The 16,995-nt window shown below is 41.5% G+C and overlaps 1 pseudogene; it reads right to left on the bottom strand.

Annotated features, from left to right (window-relative positions):
- Positions 1 to 8,163: 8,163 nt before the first annotated feature.
- LOC139018510 (tRNA (adenine(37)-N6)-methyltransferase-like) lies at positions 8,164 to 14,663 on the bottom strand (annotated as a pseudogene).
- Positions 14,664 to 16,995: the final 2,332 nt, after the last annotated feature.

The following is a 16,995-nucleotide window of genomic DNA, read 5'->3' as shown; positions in this document are numbered from 1 at the left end:
TTGTCATTTACTGAGCACTGGTGAACTTGCCCTGAGAAGGCTTGGGGGAATGTGAAATTCCAGGCAGGCTTTGGACACGGGCACACTGGAGCCTGGTTCTTGGTCTCTGGAAACTTGTTTGGAAGCTGACCTTTAAGGGGTGCATGGTTTGGGACAGAAATGCAGCTTCTACTGGTTGAGACAAAGTGAACTTAATTTCCCTATTTCATTTCCTCCACACTTAGCTTTATGTCTTTGAAACTGCTTGCAGGAAACGATTCTTTGAAGGGTGCTCTCCTCCTGTGCTCTCCTTTGTGACTGATGCATCCTCACTTGTCCACACCAATCCCCTTCCAAGAGGCAAATAACAGGGAAAGCACTCAAAGCTTACCAGGGCTGACTTGAAACAGAGACCAGGGACTAATAGCTCAGTGATTGTTATGGGCTGAATTTAGTGATTGTTATGGGCTGATTGTGTCCCCTCAAATTCACATATTGAAGTCTGATTCCCTAGTACCTCAGAATGTAACCACATCAGGAGTTAAGGTATTAAAGGAGATATTAGGTTAAGTGAGGTCTTTATGGTGGAAGCTAATCTCATATAACTGGTGTCCTTATTAGAAGAGGAGGTTAAGACACAGACATGCCTAGAGGTAAGAACATGGAAGATCCTGGAAGACAGACATGTGAAAGCCAGGGAGAGAAGCCTTTGAAAAAGTCAACCTTGCTGACAACTTGATCTTGGACTTGTAGACCACAGAATTGTAATAAAATAAATGTCTGTTGTTGAAGTCATAACAAAGCACCCAATCTGTGGTACTTTGTTATGCAGCCCTCACAGACTAATATAGTGGCCCACGGTTCTGAACATGAAGGTTTAGGGCAGATGGAATAGGGCTGAGGGGGAATTGTGGACCAAATTCTTCTTGCATAAGTAAATGAAATCACCAGGTTTTGGTGTACTTTGAACCCATGTACAAATAGAATGTTCACAGAGAATATATAATAAAAATGATAGTAACAGCTATTTGTGGAATGTTTATTGCATCTAGTCTGAGTTCCGAGTGCTGTACACATATTATTTCATTCAATCCTTACAACTGCACTCTGAGGTGGGAAGTCGAAGTATCCCCATTTTATAGATAAAGAAACAGTCACAGAGGGCTACGTAATTTGCTCAAGGTCACCTAGCCAGTCTCAGAGCTCAGGCTCCGACAGAAGAATGGACTAAATTAGGCTCAAAGGTGCTTAGCAGCTCAAAGGTATTTAATAGTTGTTCAGACTCATAAAATAAGCAAACTAGCAGATCTGGGACTTCCAATCAGCTCCTCCATCTTTAAATTTTGCTTCCCATCATTCTTCCCAGACTGCACTGACTCAAACAAAGGTTCTTATTTTGCACCCAGTGTGTTTCCAACACTCTTTTGAAAAGGAACAGCCTGTTACAAATAGGAGCATTAAGACACCAGTGGTGGTCAGCTAAAGATGGACTCCTTCCACTTTATTTTTGCTTAAACTTTTCTTCCTCATTTCTGAAACCCCTCAGAGGAAACCTTCAGCTTATGCTGAGTATTTGTAATATGTAATTAATCTTACAACTGGAATTATGCCATGATATAAGGCTGCAATAATGCTTAACCACTGACTCACAAGCCCAGCTGGTGCTTAATTTATATTGCAACCAGCAGTGTAGAAACACATTTTTAATTTTTCAGACCTAGTAAACATATGAATCCAGGATCAATATAGATGGGGAAATGTTTGCAATTAACAAAATGTGAGTTGTATAATATTATGAGGGGGAAAAAGAGAGCAAAAGCAAGGCTCTTCTCTAAAATTTATCCAGTTGCTCTCTTGTTGAAATGCCTGAATAAATTGTTATAGACTTAGGAAATTTTGTTTAAAACAGTGTTGTAGATTCACCTGCGTTAAAAATGCATATATACACACAGGGAAATAAACTTTTGAGGACAAATATTTGTTTTGATTAAAGATAACATATTTCAGCCCTAACTGGTTTGGCTCAGTGGATAGAGAGTCAGCCTGTGCACTCAAGGGTCCCAGGTTCAATTCCGGTCAAGGGCATGTACCTTGGTTCTGGGCACATACCCAGTAGGGAGTGTGCAGGAGGCAGTTGATCGATGTTTCTCTCTCATCGATGTTTCTAACTCTCTATCCCTCTCCCTTCTTCTCTGTAAAAAAAATAATAAAATATATTTTTAAAAGATACATATTTCAGCCCTGGCTGGTGTAGCTAAGTGGTTAGAGCATTGCCCTGAGCACCAAAGGGTTTGATTCCTGGTCAAGGGCACATACCTGGGTTGCAGGTTCCACCCCAGCCCCTGATCAGGGAGCATGGGGGAGGCAACTAATTGCTATGTCTCTCTCACATCGACCTCTCTCTTTCTCTCCTTTTCTTTCCCCCACCCTTTCTCCCTCTCTTCCATTCTCTCTGAAAAATAATAATGGAAAAATATCTTTTTGTGAGGACTAACAACAGCAATAAAAGAGATACTATATTTGAGCTTGAAGAGGACAGATTGCTGTGTGTGTGCCTATACCTTCATCCCTAATTGTGTTAGAACATTTGCAGTGGATTTCACGTGTTCTCTGAAAATCTTTGAGATGTGAGCTGACCTTTCAACCATGTGTTTACTCATTTATTCTTCTGTTTCCCTGTAAAAAATGTTTGTGACCGGATCACTGGTGCTCAGAACTGGAGACACCACAGTGAATGCAGCAAAACTTATCTCTGCTGCCCAAAGACCTCAGAGTCTAGAAAGGCAGTAAGCCGTCCATCAAGGGACTGCAGTGTTGATGAATGCAGTGAAGGAGAAGTAAATGGTTCTGTAAGTACAGAACAGGTGGCCTAACTCCAAACTAAAATTATTTCCCAGATGTGTTTGCAGAGGTGATATGAAATGCCAATAACTAGGAATGAGAGCGTAAAAAGAATAGTCACATTTTATGCTACAAATATTTCCCTTCACTACAGTTATAGAATTTATTCTGTAGTTGCCTGAAAATATAGAATAGTCTAGCTCAATGTGTTATAGATTTCTATTCACTACTATTGACACATCAACTTCACATTAAATCAAGAGGAAGAGTAATTTTAAATTTTCTCCTGCTTTATTTTCTGGACACCCAATGCCATCCCTCAGATCTGCTGGAGCACCTTCAGCAGGAGAGAAATCAGGAAAAGGATGGAAAGTCCAAGTGTTCTCAGCCCTCTCTGGACTCCATTCATTGTCTTCAGATCTGTTCTTCCTCATTTAGCTGTTGATTTCATGGGTTCTGAACACTATTTGTCCATGACCCAAATGTATGGTTCAGGAAGAGTGAGCTGCTGCCTTAGAATTGAGAATCAATTTAGACTCTGAAAACTAAATGAGTATTTTTTCATGTGGAAACAATGAGTTCTTTCCTAACTCATCTTAGGGATGAGTAGAAAGTCATTTAATCACCAAAAAACCATTTAGCCAGTAAATGTATGAAGCTCTCAAAAGATGTAAGGTAAGTATGGGAGGGAGTAAGGGAGAAAGGAAGAGAAGTGAATATTTTAAAAATTAATAAAAACAACTACAAACAAAAGCATTTCTTTTTAACTAGCTGACTTTGCTCTGTCAAACTAATCTTCAGCCAGATAATCCTAGCTACCGTATAGTACCGCACATTGTTCATTGTGCTGTGACATGCCTGAAATAAATTTTATTAGAACCCATTATTGTAACTTAAGTAGCAGGAAAAGCTCAAGATATAATAAGCTAATGTTTTAATTTTAATATTTTCAGTGTTTTACAGCATTAGTATCCTTTATCGACATAAGTATCTGTTGGTAAAATAAGCAAGCAAAAGGGAACAGGAATTAAAGATGATATTTCCATTTGATAGTTTATAATTTTAAGAGCAAGTAAGGATAAAAGATAAGACCTTCAGGGTTTTACGAATCTCCAGTAGCTGATACTAAATCCTGTCTAACTAGTTACTACATGGCCTAAAAGAGAGACAGATCCACACTTAGGGGGGAAATATAAGGAAATATTCAGACTTTAGCTTTCAGCAGATTGGAAAGATGTATTTTTACATTGACTAATCAACATTAAGTTATAAAATTAGACATATTATTAGATAACAAAAGAAAATCAATGAAAAGACAGCAAGAGTATAAATTAATGGAATTCAAGCAAAACTGTATCTAATTGTTATGCTGAAAAATTAGCTACATGTGTATTAAACAAAATAGTTATTTTATATATGATTGAAGAAACTTGTAGCTTATTCAATATATAGCATTGTTCAATATGCCAAATATTACAAATTACTGTGTAGTCACTGTTTTGCTCCAAGAGAAGACAATTAAACAAGAGTGATGAGGTTTAGAAATAGGAAATTTTAAGAACCAATGATCTAATAATAACATTTAAATTAAGTGGAATAAAATACGTCCTGGACTGAAAGTCAAGAATAGAAGGATCTCAATACTAGCTAGCATATTTGGCTCTCTAAGTTCATTTCAACAAACATGAAAAATGGAGATAATTATGCCTTTCTACCCCCTATTGCACCCAGGACAAACAAACCAATCAATAAGAAGCTATTCTTGGCCCTCAGGGCAAAGGTAATTTAAATTTATAGGATGACTTTAAGCCCTAAGCCCTATGGTAAATGCAAATATTCACAATTTATTTGCTTAACACTTAACTGAGAGGCCTGGTAAGGTTTCCTCTTGGAATATTATTCAAGATTAAGAAAATGTATTGGTCATAGGATGAAAAAAGTGGTAACAACTATCTTTGTATCTCTCAAAAAAGCTTTTGCAAGGCTTGAAAATTTTCTCCAAGTTATGCAGCTATATGGGGCAGTTCAAGACAGGAAGTTATCTCTGTAGCTGCCACCTATCATTTCCTATTATCTGGTAGTTATTTTGTACCCGGGGAAATATGTCTCCATATGGTCTTTCCCTGCTATCTCTTAAATGTTCTAAATCTTCTTGTATTCAATGTGCAGGCCTAATGGTAGTTGAGTAAATGAAGGTCCTATCTTAAGGATGACTTTCTCAACACTTGATGTGGCTCCACTATCACCTACCACTTAGAGGAACGAAGTAGATATTTCTCTGCCCTCATTCATAGAGATAATTGAGAAGACAAACATTGAAGAAAGAAACCCATCTAGCTATGAATGCTTTGGGGGGAAAGAAATTTGCATCATGTTTTGACAGTTAAATTGGTACAACTCTTTCTTTAAAAAATTGGTTGTTATGAATCCAGGATCATAACAATGTTAAAATCCATTACTTAGTCATCTCATTTATTCTTTAAAAAACAGTGAAAAAGAGGATAAAATCATATGTAAAGAGATACTAAATTATATGTCTATTATAAATTTTAGTATAATAATATACAAAGTGAAAATAAATTATATGTCCATAAATAGCAGTGCTTATGGCACTCAGAAAGAATACTAAGCCATCATTTATAGTTATTATTATTAAGATTGTGTGGCTACATGAAAAAATGCATACAATATTTAATATAAAATGTGAATATTCTATATACAAGATAATATTTCATATACAAGATAAACACAAAAAATATTTACTGAATGCTGACTTTGTTCCAGGTTCTGTTCTAGGAATTGAGAGAAAGCAGTGAAAAAAACAAATAAGACACAATTTGCTTGACATTTGCCTTTAGTGGAAGAAAATAACAAATAAACAAATAAAAAGAACATATCAGATAGTGATATCACCAGAAAGGGACCAGGACCAAGGTGGGTCTGCCACAGTATGATCTGGAATGTGTGGGTTCTTGACTTTATGCAGGAAAGATTTCATGATATGAGTCCAGGTGATTTTGAGAGTAAGTTTATTAAACCGGGGACAGTGAATAAAGAAAGGGCTTAAGCTAGAAGAGGCAAGATCAAAGGAACAGGAGTGAGCCAAAGTGGAGCTGCCTTGACCCTTTGGAAACCTGGAGAGTCGAGCCTAGGCATGGCTGCCTTGGCCTTTTAGAAGGAAAGTATGGAGGTAGAAGAAGTGAGCCAGCTGGGCTGCATGGGCTCAGGAAAAAAGTTAGAGCCAAAAAGAGGGCCTTTGGGGATAGGTTGAGGGGGTTAGCCCAGGACGAGCTGCTGCTGCCCCAGCTCCCCTGGTTACAAATCTTCTGGGAACCTCTAGAGCTTAGGAGAAAGCAAGCAAAAATACATGCCTGCGGAAAGGAAGAGCAGAAAGGCACAGGCATGCCTAAGAGAGAACGTGCAATGGGTCCTCTGTCTTGAAGCTTTTTATCTGTTTTATAAATGTGGGAATTTTGAGGAGTTCTAAGGGGGGGGGGGAGCTCAATAGCATATTCATCATCTTTTCAGGTGTGTCCTTTAATATGCTGATTCATCAAAATGAACATATAGAAGCAGAGAGATCAGGGTTATTCTCTGGTCAGTTTCACCTTCAAAGAATGTCCTAAAGAGGGACAGACACGTAGGTGGCTCTGTCTTAGCACAGTCAGTCTGGGATGTATAAACCACTTGCTCTTAAGTGTCCTTGGTTAGGAAAGATGCGACCTTGTAATGTATAATCTGGTTGTAAATTGCTCAGTCCTTTAACTGTCTCAGTTTCCCCATTCCCCTTTTCTAGCTTCTTACTAATCTGCCTCAGTTATACGTGCTATGAAGAAAATGATTTTGATGGAGTGTCTAGTCGCTAGAGTCCAGGGGTGGGCAAACTTTTTGACTCGAGGGCCACAATGGGTTCTTAAACTGGACCGGAGGGCCGGAACAAAAGCATGGATGGAGTGTTTGTGTGAACTAATATAAATTCAAAGTAAACATCATTACATAAAAGGGTACGGTCTTTTTTTTTTTTTAGTTTTATTCATTTCAAATGGGCCAGATCCAGCCCGCGGGCCGTAGTTTGCCCACGGCTGCACTAGACACTAGTGAGAGGGTTATTTTAGATGGAAGAGTTGAAGGAAGCTCCCTGAGGAGATGGACTATAATCAGAGATCCTGAAACTGAGGGCTCATCTCGGCTCTGTGAGGAACACATCTCGTAACCTCTCCCTCTTTCAAGTCCTCCTCAGCTACCAAGGGGCAATAATGATCTTACCTACCTCTGAGAGTAGATTGCTGAGAGTGAGTCGTTTCCTCCTGTGGGAACAGACTGACTGGAACTTTGGCCTCTTTGCTACAAGTCCTGTCTGCTCTGTTGCATTTCTTGGGAGCAGCTATGTGGTCAGTGTGCGTTTGGAGGCCAAGCCCAAAGGAGCTGCTGGTATGGGGGAGAGTTCTTGAGTCTCCAGTTCATCCAAATGCTCTCCCTGTGAGATGAATGCTCAACTTTGCATTGCATTTGAGATCACTTCCTTTTCCTTCTATCTCCCCACTGTTCTCCCTCAATGCTTGTTTCTCTGGCTGTTTTTGCCCAGCGGCGAGCTGAGGATTCAGTCCCGAGACACCCCTCATGGAGGACTCAGAAGCTGGAGCTAGCTGCCAGCTTCCCTTACCGGCGGACCATGCACGGGGCCTGGAGGAAGGAAGTACTAGTATGTGACACAGTTTGCTCTCTCGAGCCTTCCAGCAGGAAGGGTTTTTTATTAGTTTTTCTCATGTTAAAGTGGATCCTCCATGACATCACCTTCCCATAAACAGCAAACTCAAAGGCCATGTGGCCTTAAAGCCATTCTAACTGCTAAGCCCAGCAGTGAAGTGATGGGCGTGATCCGGGCTGCTGTCTGCAGTGTGTATGTCTGGGCAGCAGCCCAGGTGCCTGTCTCTTGTCAAACTCACAGACATTTCCCTCTGTCTCTATACAGTAATGGGCCTGAAGTCCTACAAACAGCGCTGATGAAACAGGACTTTTTTACATGCACCTGCTAGCCTGGGAGTTAGCACAGCGTTTTGAGCTGAATGGGTAGTAAGTTGTTGGCATTGTTGAATCCAGGATAGACCCTCCATTTGCCTTGAGATTCATATTACCTTTAAGGGCACACAGCACTCCTGGCACACCTGAAGGGTTAAAATAAAGCTGTCCCCTACCCCTTCGCGGTCAGTCCCACACAGATTCTCTGTAGCCAAACCAGTGTGTGTCTTAGCCTAAGAGACAGACTGCTCTCTGCCTGCCAGCCTGTGGGGGTAGGGAATCATGGATAGGGACTGTGGCACAGAAGGAACGATGAGAGCGCTGTCACCTGGTGGTCTTATGTTCTGGAGGAGGCACCAGGGATGTCTGGAAGGATCGTCTTGTGTAAGAGTTCTCTGCAGATGAATTACTGACCTCTAACTCCTCTCCCTGGTATGCGATGTCTGAATGAATTCGTATCAACTGCATTACATTGCAAGCCATAACACGAGACAGGTGCTCTTCCCACTCAATAGTGTGTGTCCTCCTAATCCTACCTGCTCTTAACAAAACAGTAATAATTCCAAACACAATCTCAATTTTGTTGTCCTTTTTATAGCTGCTTGAAAAAACTAATTGTACTATAATAAACAATAAGATACTTCTTACATTTTCTCTGTGCAGAACATCTGGTTCTTAAAGATTTGAGATGGAATCTGCTTGAGAGTACCCACCATGGATAATTTTATGAATTTTTTGTCTTCCCCTACACCACCATTCTATGCTCTTATCACTGCTTCAGAACCCATGCCTGCCTCACACCTGCTTAGTATTCAAGCTCTGTCTCATCTTATAAGAATGCTAACACTGTGCTCACTGCAGCCTCAGGTCGTGAGCCTTTTTTTAATCCTCACCTGAGGACATGGAGAGAGAGAGAGAGAGAGAGAGAGAGAGAGAGAGAGAGAGAGAGAGTATTGGGCCCTGACCAGGGATCGAACCTGTCACCCAGGTATATGCCCTGACCAGGAATCGAACTGGCAACACTTAGGTGCACAGGACATCAGATCCTGACTTTTAAATAACCATATGAAATTGTTACAAGGACACACACTATACTGCATTGTCGTCCAACATGGTTTTCCCACAGAAGATACTTTTTATTTTTAATTTAAAGAAGTTCTCTCAATTTATTAAATACATAGTTTTCAAATGAACAACTCAAATCAATCAAAGCAGTGAGACCATAAAGTGCTGCTTTGCTCTGCAAAGGAGGCACACCATTAGCTTGTAGGAAAAATCCACTGGTGACAACCAAAGTCAAACAGGCTGTCTCAAAGAGGGCCATGAAGGGGCCCTGGGGCACGCCACCTACTGCCTGGTGGGGCCAACGCTTCCTGCCCTCTCCGTGGCCTCTTGTCTGTGCTCTCCTCTGCAAAGCTCTTCTCTAGGCTCCTTCCGGACCCTGTCACAGTCAACCTCTGACCACTCTGGGTTCTAGTCCCAAGCCTGCTGCTCTCTCTGTGCTTAGGTGAGCTCAGTGGATTTGGGCTGTCATTGTGTTGAATGTCGTTTCCTCCTAAAGTTCTGTCTTCGGGACATTCAGACTTCTCCTTAGTGTGACTGCAGGGCCATGGTTCATCATATAAACGACTTTGGGTTTATATCGATTGTTCTGTAAATGACACTCCTCTAAAGACTCAATCAAATTTTGTGGTGAGTCACAATCAGTGACGTAGCGCTTCATGTCTAGTACAGGTGTGCGGTGAATCATGTCAATTCCAGAAAGGCGAATAGCTCCACCGTCTACCTTTCCCAGCATGGCCGGGGTCAGACCTATTGTATTAGGACAATGTGGGTCCTTGAGGAGAAAACTCCAGTCTTCCCACCATTCAGCCTAGGAGGCTAAACTTTTACCTTACAGCTCAAATGACCATTTTTTGTGTGAAAAATAAGCAAAATCCAAACATGAGAAACTCTTCTAAACCCATCAAGGAATGTTCATGATTATTAAAGACTAGAGGCCCGATGCATGAAATTCATGCAAGGGGTGGCCCCTGACCACTGGTCTTTCCAGAAGGTCGTTCCGCCATCCAGTCTGATTAGCATATTAGCTCTTTGTTAAATAGGATGCTGTTTCTAATTCTCAAACAAGCCCTTGAATGGCAACAAATGGATGGCTGCCTTGGAGCACCATTTTTGGCTGAGAAACAGGATTCCAAGGAGCCCATTGGCTCAGTTAAAAGATTCACCATCTCCAGAGCCGGCTTCACGTATCCTCTCGGGTTGCTGTGGCGAGGCTCTGGCTCTTCCAAGCCACGTGTGGCTACTGGTCAGAGGACCCACTGGGCGCGGTCTAGCTTTCCGCTTCCATCCCCACACCTGGTGCCTACACAGCAGTCACACCTGAAAGGTGGTCAGAAGATACTCTTTTGGCATCTATGGATACCTTTTAGTTTTATGTTACTACAAATATAACGTATACCATAAATCCACAAGTCATTTTCAATCGCTCAGTAGGCTGTGTATTTAAAAGTTGTTTGGCGAGGAACAAGCAGTAATGCATATTCAGTCATCTGGTCCACCATCTGTCACAAATGTGTTATTCGGTTACCACTAAAGCTGTGATGCAGATTAATTCATAGAGATTTATAAGAATCAACCTTAGAACAAAACCTTAAAACGTAGTCTGTCTGATTTGCTACAAGCTTGTCTTTACAATAAAACTCAGACACACAGATTTGCTGCTTTCTCTATGCTTAAAACATCAACTTGGGCAAATATCACTATTACAGCTCACGCCCTGGATTGCTTGTATTATAAAAGTGTAAGTATTACTGAGGTTGTTCAATCTGTAAATACCATCGCAGTCAGATTAGACTCAACATGCATCTCCTAAAAAAGTCTCTCATAATATTTACCTGCTTATAATAATTCTTGGCTCTATATCAGTAGGGCACTTTTACATCCAATACATATGATATTAACCAGGTGTTCCTTAATGGGAAGGTTTCGGGGGCATTCCTCCAGGTTCTCTACCTATCAAAGGTGTGACCTTTTATGGGAGCTTCGTTCCAAAGATGACCTCCAGCCATTTTCCCCCTCGGTGTGTTCATGCTGAAGGTCACATTCAGAGGCAGAGCTGTTTTCTTCTCCCTAAATCTGGACTAGTCCACAGAAAGCAGGGAAGGGGCATACTGGGACCTCCAAGCCCAGGCATGAGAAGCTGGAAGCTTTTTTGAAGGGCTTGCTGTCTGGATGATCCCTCTTAGAGCCCAGCTTCCATTCTGTGGAATGGAGAAGCCACGTTAGCCCAGTTGACATCCCCAGATGAACTCCCACCTGAGAGCCAGTGCCTCCTGTCAGTCCACTGACATTCCAGCGTAACCTAGGATGACTCCGCACACTGCTGAAGTCACATGGAAAAGAACCATCCAGCTTAACCTAGGCCAGTGGTCGGCAAACCGCGGCTTGTGAGCCACATGCAGCTTTTTGGCCCCTTCAGTGTGGCTCTTCCACAAAATACCAGCTCTTCCACAAAATACCTACTTCTGCGCATGGGCCACAAAGTTTCAATCGTACTGTACGTGCCCACCCGCATGTAGTATTTTGTGGAAGAGCCACACTGAAGGGGCCAAAGAGCTGCATGTGGCTCATGAGCCGTGGTTTGTCGACCACGGGTAGGCAACCCACAGAACCATGAGACATAGGAAATGGTTCTGTTACAATGTGAAGCTGGATGCTGGATAACACTAGACAAATAAAATATCTTGTCAGGACCCTGTGCCCACAGGAGGTAGGGTCTCCAGTGGGCAGCTGTTAGGTGTGTCCTGTACCTTTCCGGGTGCTCAGTTTCTCCCCTGCACTCAGTACTTTTCCATTGTGCCCCGCTTGGGGCTCCTGCCCTCTCTGCGATTTTCCAGTTATTCTGATTTCTGGTGTCATAAGAGACAGATAAGCGGCCAAGAAGAGCAGCTCAAGACCCAGGTCCCTGCAAAAGCTTGCGCCTGCAACCAGCTTAACTGCTAGCCTTGACCCACACAAGAAACATAAATACCCCACCCTCTCTACTCTTGCTGGCCGACACCACTTTGGTCTCAGCCCTTCTGTTCGCAGATGAAACAATACATTTATAAATTTTGCTTTTTAATTTCATTTGGTCTGGTTCCTCTCGGCATCGGCCTAGCAGCAGGTATATCTTCTATGGGGGGAAAAATATTACCAGTCCTTAGATTTTCTGCTTCCTATATGAAGTCAAAAGAATGCTAATATTTCAAATTTCATTTTTAAAGGTTCCATACTCATGCTTCACCAGATGCCATTATCTGATTTATTCACTCAAATGGACTCAATTTCTAAATAATATGAAAATAAGCTTCCTTGTACCACTAGGAAGTACAAGTCTCAGTTTTGTACTTGGTTACAGAAAAGGTTACCACTTCAGACTCCTGCTTCCATAAATTTTGCTTTTTAATTTCCTTAGTTTTTGTTCTCTGAACTAATGTTCAAAAACTAATGAAATTAAAAAGCAAAATTTATAAATGTATTGTTTCATCTGCGAACAGAAGGGTTGAGACCAAAGCGGTGTCGGCCAGCAAGGGTAGGGAGGGTGGGATATTTATATGTTTCTTGTGTGGGATAACAGAGGATAACATTTACCAAGGGACTTCTTTATTTGCCTGTCAACAGTTGGGGTTTCCCAGAGAACAAAAACTACCAAATTCATCACTCTGGGACAGGGAGAAGCAGATGGGGGTTCTATGAATTTCTGCATTCTTGCTCTTCTCGATAGTATTCCTACACTTATTGATGCATGCTTTTTATATTTGTCTTGTAACTCATTGTATTTTCTTCCCTATTTGCATGACAAGCTGTTCAGAGGAATGGGGACAAGTACAGGCTTCTTCTCTGAGTATATCCTTGACACTATACTTGAGTTCTGCAGTCTGTTTTTCTGCCTGTAGGATGAGAATAGCAATACCTGTTTTGCAAGATTGTGTAGGATGAAGTAAACAGACTTAAGTGTTTTCTGTAATATCTTAAATGCACTTCCAAATTTATGCTTTATATCTATGTATCTAGGGTATTGCTATATATATATATATATATATATATATATATATATATGCTTTGTCTTGTATATTATGAAGGCTTGACATGTTTAAATGATGAAATTTTTGATTTAGGTTTGGAAACAATATATTTATCACTTTTTTTCCAGGAGGCTTTCCTGGCAGTGTATAAATGGGCACTTTGCCTCCTATGATAAATTATAGCAGTACTGCAAACTGTCCCAAGGCAGATCGCTTCCTGAAGTGAATATGATTAAACTCGGTAGGGGAGTGATGGATCACTGACTCTCCTAAGAGTTTGTCTACACAGCCAATAGAATGGCCTTCCTAGCCAGGCAAGGCTAAGGTGTTACAAATGGCTCTGATTTGTAGTAATGAGACTAACCAGAAGGGTCTCTTCAGGAAGCAGGAGTCTGAAGTGGTAACCTTTTTTGTAACCAAGTACAAAACTGAGACTTGTACTTCCTAGTTGTAGCCTATTTTCATATTATTTAGAAATTGAGTCCATTTGAGTGAATAAATCAGGTAATGGCATCTGGTGAAGCATGAGTATGGAACCTTTAAAAATGAAATTTGAAATATTGGCATTCTTTTGACTTCATAGAGGAAGCAGAAAATCTAAGCTCTTTGTCATCTAAACTTACCTGTGAGGAAATGATACATGTGAACTTCTCGGTTCCTGTAATCCTCCAGGTCCCGGAAAGCTGACCCTTCCGTAAGGAAACTCTCTTCCAGGATGTCTTGACTTGCGTGCCATCTATACTAATAAAAGGGTAATATGCCAATTAGACCAGGAGACCTTCCGGACAAAGCCATGGTGGTGGGGCCGAGGCAGAGGTGGTTAGGGGCAATCAGGCCAGGAGGGGAGGGCAGTTGTGGGTGATCAGGCTGGTGTGGGGGGGGGGCAGTTGGGGGCGAGCAGGCCGGCAGGTAGGTGAGTGGTTAGTAGCCAATGGTCCCAGATTGCTAGAGGGTGCAGGCTGGGCTGAAGGACACTCCCTTCCCCTGTGCACGAATTTCATGCACCGGGCCACAAGTTAAAGATAAGGGAGGGTCAGTGATCCTCCAGCATTTTAGTGCTCTTAAAGGAGCCTGAAATATGAAAATTTAACTAAACACATGCAGCCTGAGTATAGATCATTGTTTACTTTTTATTTTATTCTCCTAAATGGCATGTTTTCTTGAAGTTTTGAAATTGAATTCAATGTGCATCCAAGTTTTTCAGGCATGCCTGTGCATTTCATTGCTCACATCTATGTAATTTCAAGTAGCTGCATGCTGTGTAGGTATGGAAGAGCTCCTTTAAGAGCAGTAAAAAGCTTTAGGAGCATTGAGCACCCTCTCAAGGAACACAAGGCAGAAGCCTATAGGAAAATGAACTAGGAAACAAAGCGCAGGAAGTAGTCAATGAACTCACTATTCCTAACCAAAGCCTCAGAAATAAGTTGCGTCCACACTGGAAGGGGAAAAGTCTTTCTCTGCCGCCTTCCTTGAGTGACTAAACCAACACTGCAATGTGCAAAGAAAAGCCAAGGTGCTCTGCTTCACTGCCCTTCACTTGCTCTTCCATCTATCTGGAATGTTTTGCCTGTCATCTTTCTCACCCAGTTCCTGTTCACCTGCCAGGTTTCAGCCTAAATGTCATCCCTTCAGAGCAGCCTTCCATCTGAAGAACATACTGACCCTATCGTGCACCCCTCCCACCCCCACCACACACACACACACACACACACACACACACACACACTTGATTTACCTCCTAGCAGGTATCGCCATCTCTCATTATTCATTCTACCTGTAGTCCATCTTTCCACTAGAATATGACCTCTGTAAAGTAGAAATCACCTCATTTATGTATTTATGTCCCCAGTTCAAATACAAGAGTGTTTGCATGCATATTAGTTAAATGAATGAATGAATGAATGAATGAGAGCCTTAGGTAAACATACAAATGTTTACCTTTGTGTGTGTTCATAAAACTGTATTGTCTATAAAATCCTGGAGGGAAGGTAGTTTGTGGATACACAGAGACTCTTTAGGGGGAGGAGACGAAATCTTCTGCATGTGACTAGCTCCCTTGTAGATTCCCTTTGCTAGCCTTAGATTCTAGAACACTTCCTGTTGTCACTAAGAACATGTCCTGATTGCCTTGCTGGGCTCTGATTTGATATGTGCTCTCTGAACACTCAATTTAGTACCACTTAAGTCAGACATAATTGAGAAGGGAGATGAGCTGCTCCTGGTGCAGATGCACGTATCCCCAAAACAAACAAACAAACAAACAAAAATAATGAGCAGGGAAAATTCCATGGATTGCTGCTATGAGGAAGAAAATGGTCTTAGAAATGAAAGATCTGAGTTTCAGGCCTTGCTCCACAGCTCGTATTCCCTTCACAGAGGCCTCTTTGAGCCTCAATTTTGTGAACTGTTACTTTCGGGTAAGAGCAACTGCCCAACTTGCTCTCAGAGTTTCTGTGAGAAATGATGGCATGGAAAGCACTTGAAAGACTGTAAGGCTCTCTATCCATAAAAAGGAATTTTTTTTAGAATATTACATAGATAAATAAGTTCCATAACTTGTAAACAAATGCCTGTGAACCGAAGACATAACACCATACACAATTCCATATTCTCATATGGTCCTGCCGCTGAGAAAGTCAACATTATATATTTATTCAACAACATGTATTAAATGTTTGTATCTTCCAGGCTCTAAGGTAGACACTGGGGGAATAAGAGACGTAGTATGTGTCTACATAGATTACAAGCCAGTAGAGAAGATGAGTTGGGAATAGTGGTAGCATATAAGTGATATGTCAGGGTTAGTGCCAGCTACTCCAGGAAAGATGAGCAAAAACATTGTTTCTGAAGGAAATATGGATAATCTAAAACCTGAAATAGAAATAGGAATGATGATGTTAAAGGGTAAAGGAAAGATGGCTTTTAGGGGGATGGGGTTTTTAAAGTCCAGGAGTGAAAAGAAGAGATCATAGAAATTTTGAGGAAAACAGAAATCGTAGATATGTATGAAGCTCAGTGTGTAAGATGGGGAGTGAGGTGGAGAAGCTAGGTTGGAGTCAGGAATTGATGGAGTTTAAACTTTCTTGTGATGTTGATAGAGGGATCTTGAAGGATTTCAAGGAATGGCAGTAAAATGAGATTATTTTAGGAGGCTTACTTTGGCCATAGCAGTGCACATAGGAAAAGGGGTACCAGGGATGTAAGTTGAGAGGTTGAGTAAGGAACCTAGACAAGAGATGAATGAGAATGATGTTGGCGGGGGGAAGGGGGGGGCGGGGGTGCGGAGGGTGGATAGAAATGTAGGTCCTTGGTAGTGAGAGGTGTGAGTGAGATCATACAGTCTGAGTCTACCCTGCCCACTCTTGGTGGAGGCAGTCCCTTTCATTCCAAGATTCGGGGTCTCTAAAAACGATTGTTCCTATGGCTTCAGACTTTAAATTATTCCAAATTCTCAACCAGGAAGTAGAAGAAAGCTCCAGAGTGGATCTATTCTTAAGTACCCGATTGGGTTTAGGAAGGAAAGAAACCTGATGCATATGAAATTTTGTGCTGTTGCTTCTTTTTCAAAGAAACTAACATAGAAAAAACTGCACTTTTAAAAAATATATATTTTTATTGATTTCAGAGAGAAAGGGAGAAGGAGAGAGAGATAGAAACATCAATGATGAGAATCATTGATTGGCTGCTTCCTGCATATCCCACCCCTGGGGATCAAGAGGCTGGAAGAGAGAGACAGAAACATTGATGAGATAGAAATATCAACATAGATCGGCTGCCTCCCACATGCCCCCCACTAGGGATGGAACCCACAACCCTGGTATGTGCCCTGACTGGGAATTGAACCAGTGACCTCTTGGTGCATAGGTCAATGCTCAACCACTGAGCCACTCCAGTCGGGCACACACATAATGATTTAATTTTGTCAATTAATTGCCAACATTTTAAAGCTACGCTATTTTACATGTATCTTGAATCTCTAGCTTCTTTTAGAAAATTGTGAGATCTGACCAAGGTTTTTGCAGAAAAATGATGAGTTGGAGTTCAGCTTCAGTATTTAACAGTAGAGTGCAGCATAGCATATTGCAGT

This window comes from Myotis yumanensis, unplaced genomic scaffold (genome assembly GCF_028538775.1).
Source record: "Myotis yumanensis isolate MYYU_CA2020_CCGP unplaced genomic scaffold, mMyoYum1.0.hap1 SCAF_10, whole genome shotgun sequence".
Classification (NCBI taxonomy): Eukaryota; Metazoa; Chordata; class Mammalia; order Chiroptera; family Vespertilionidae; genus Myotis; species Myotis yumanensis.
This window is presented reverse-complemented; position numbering and strand designations above follow the sequence as displayed.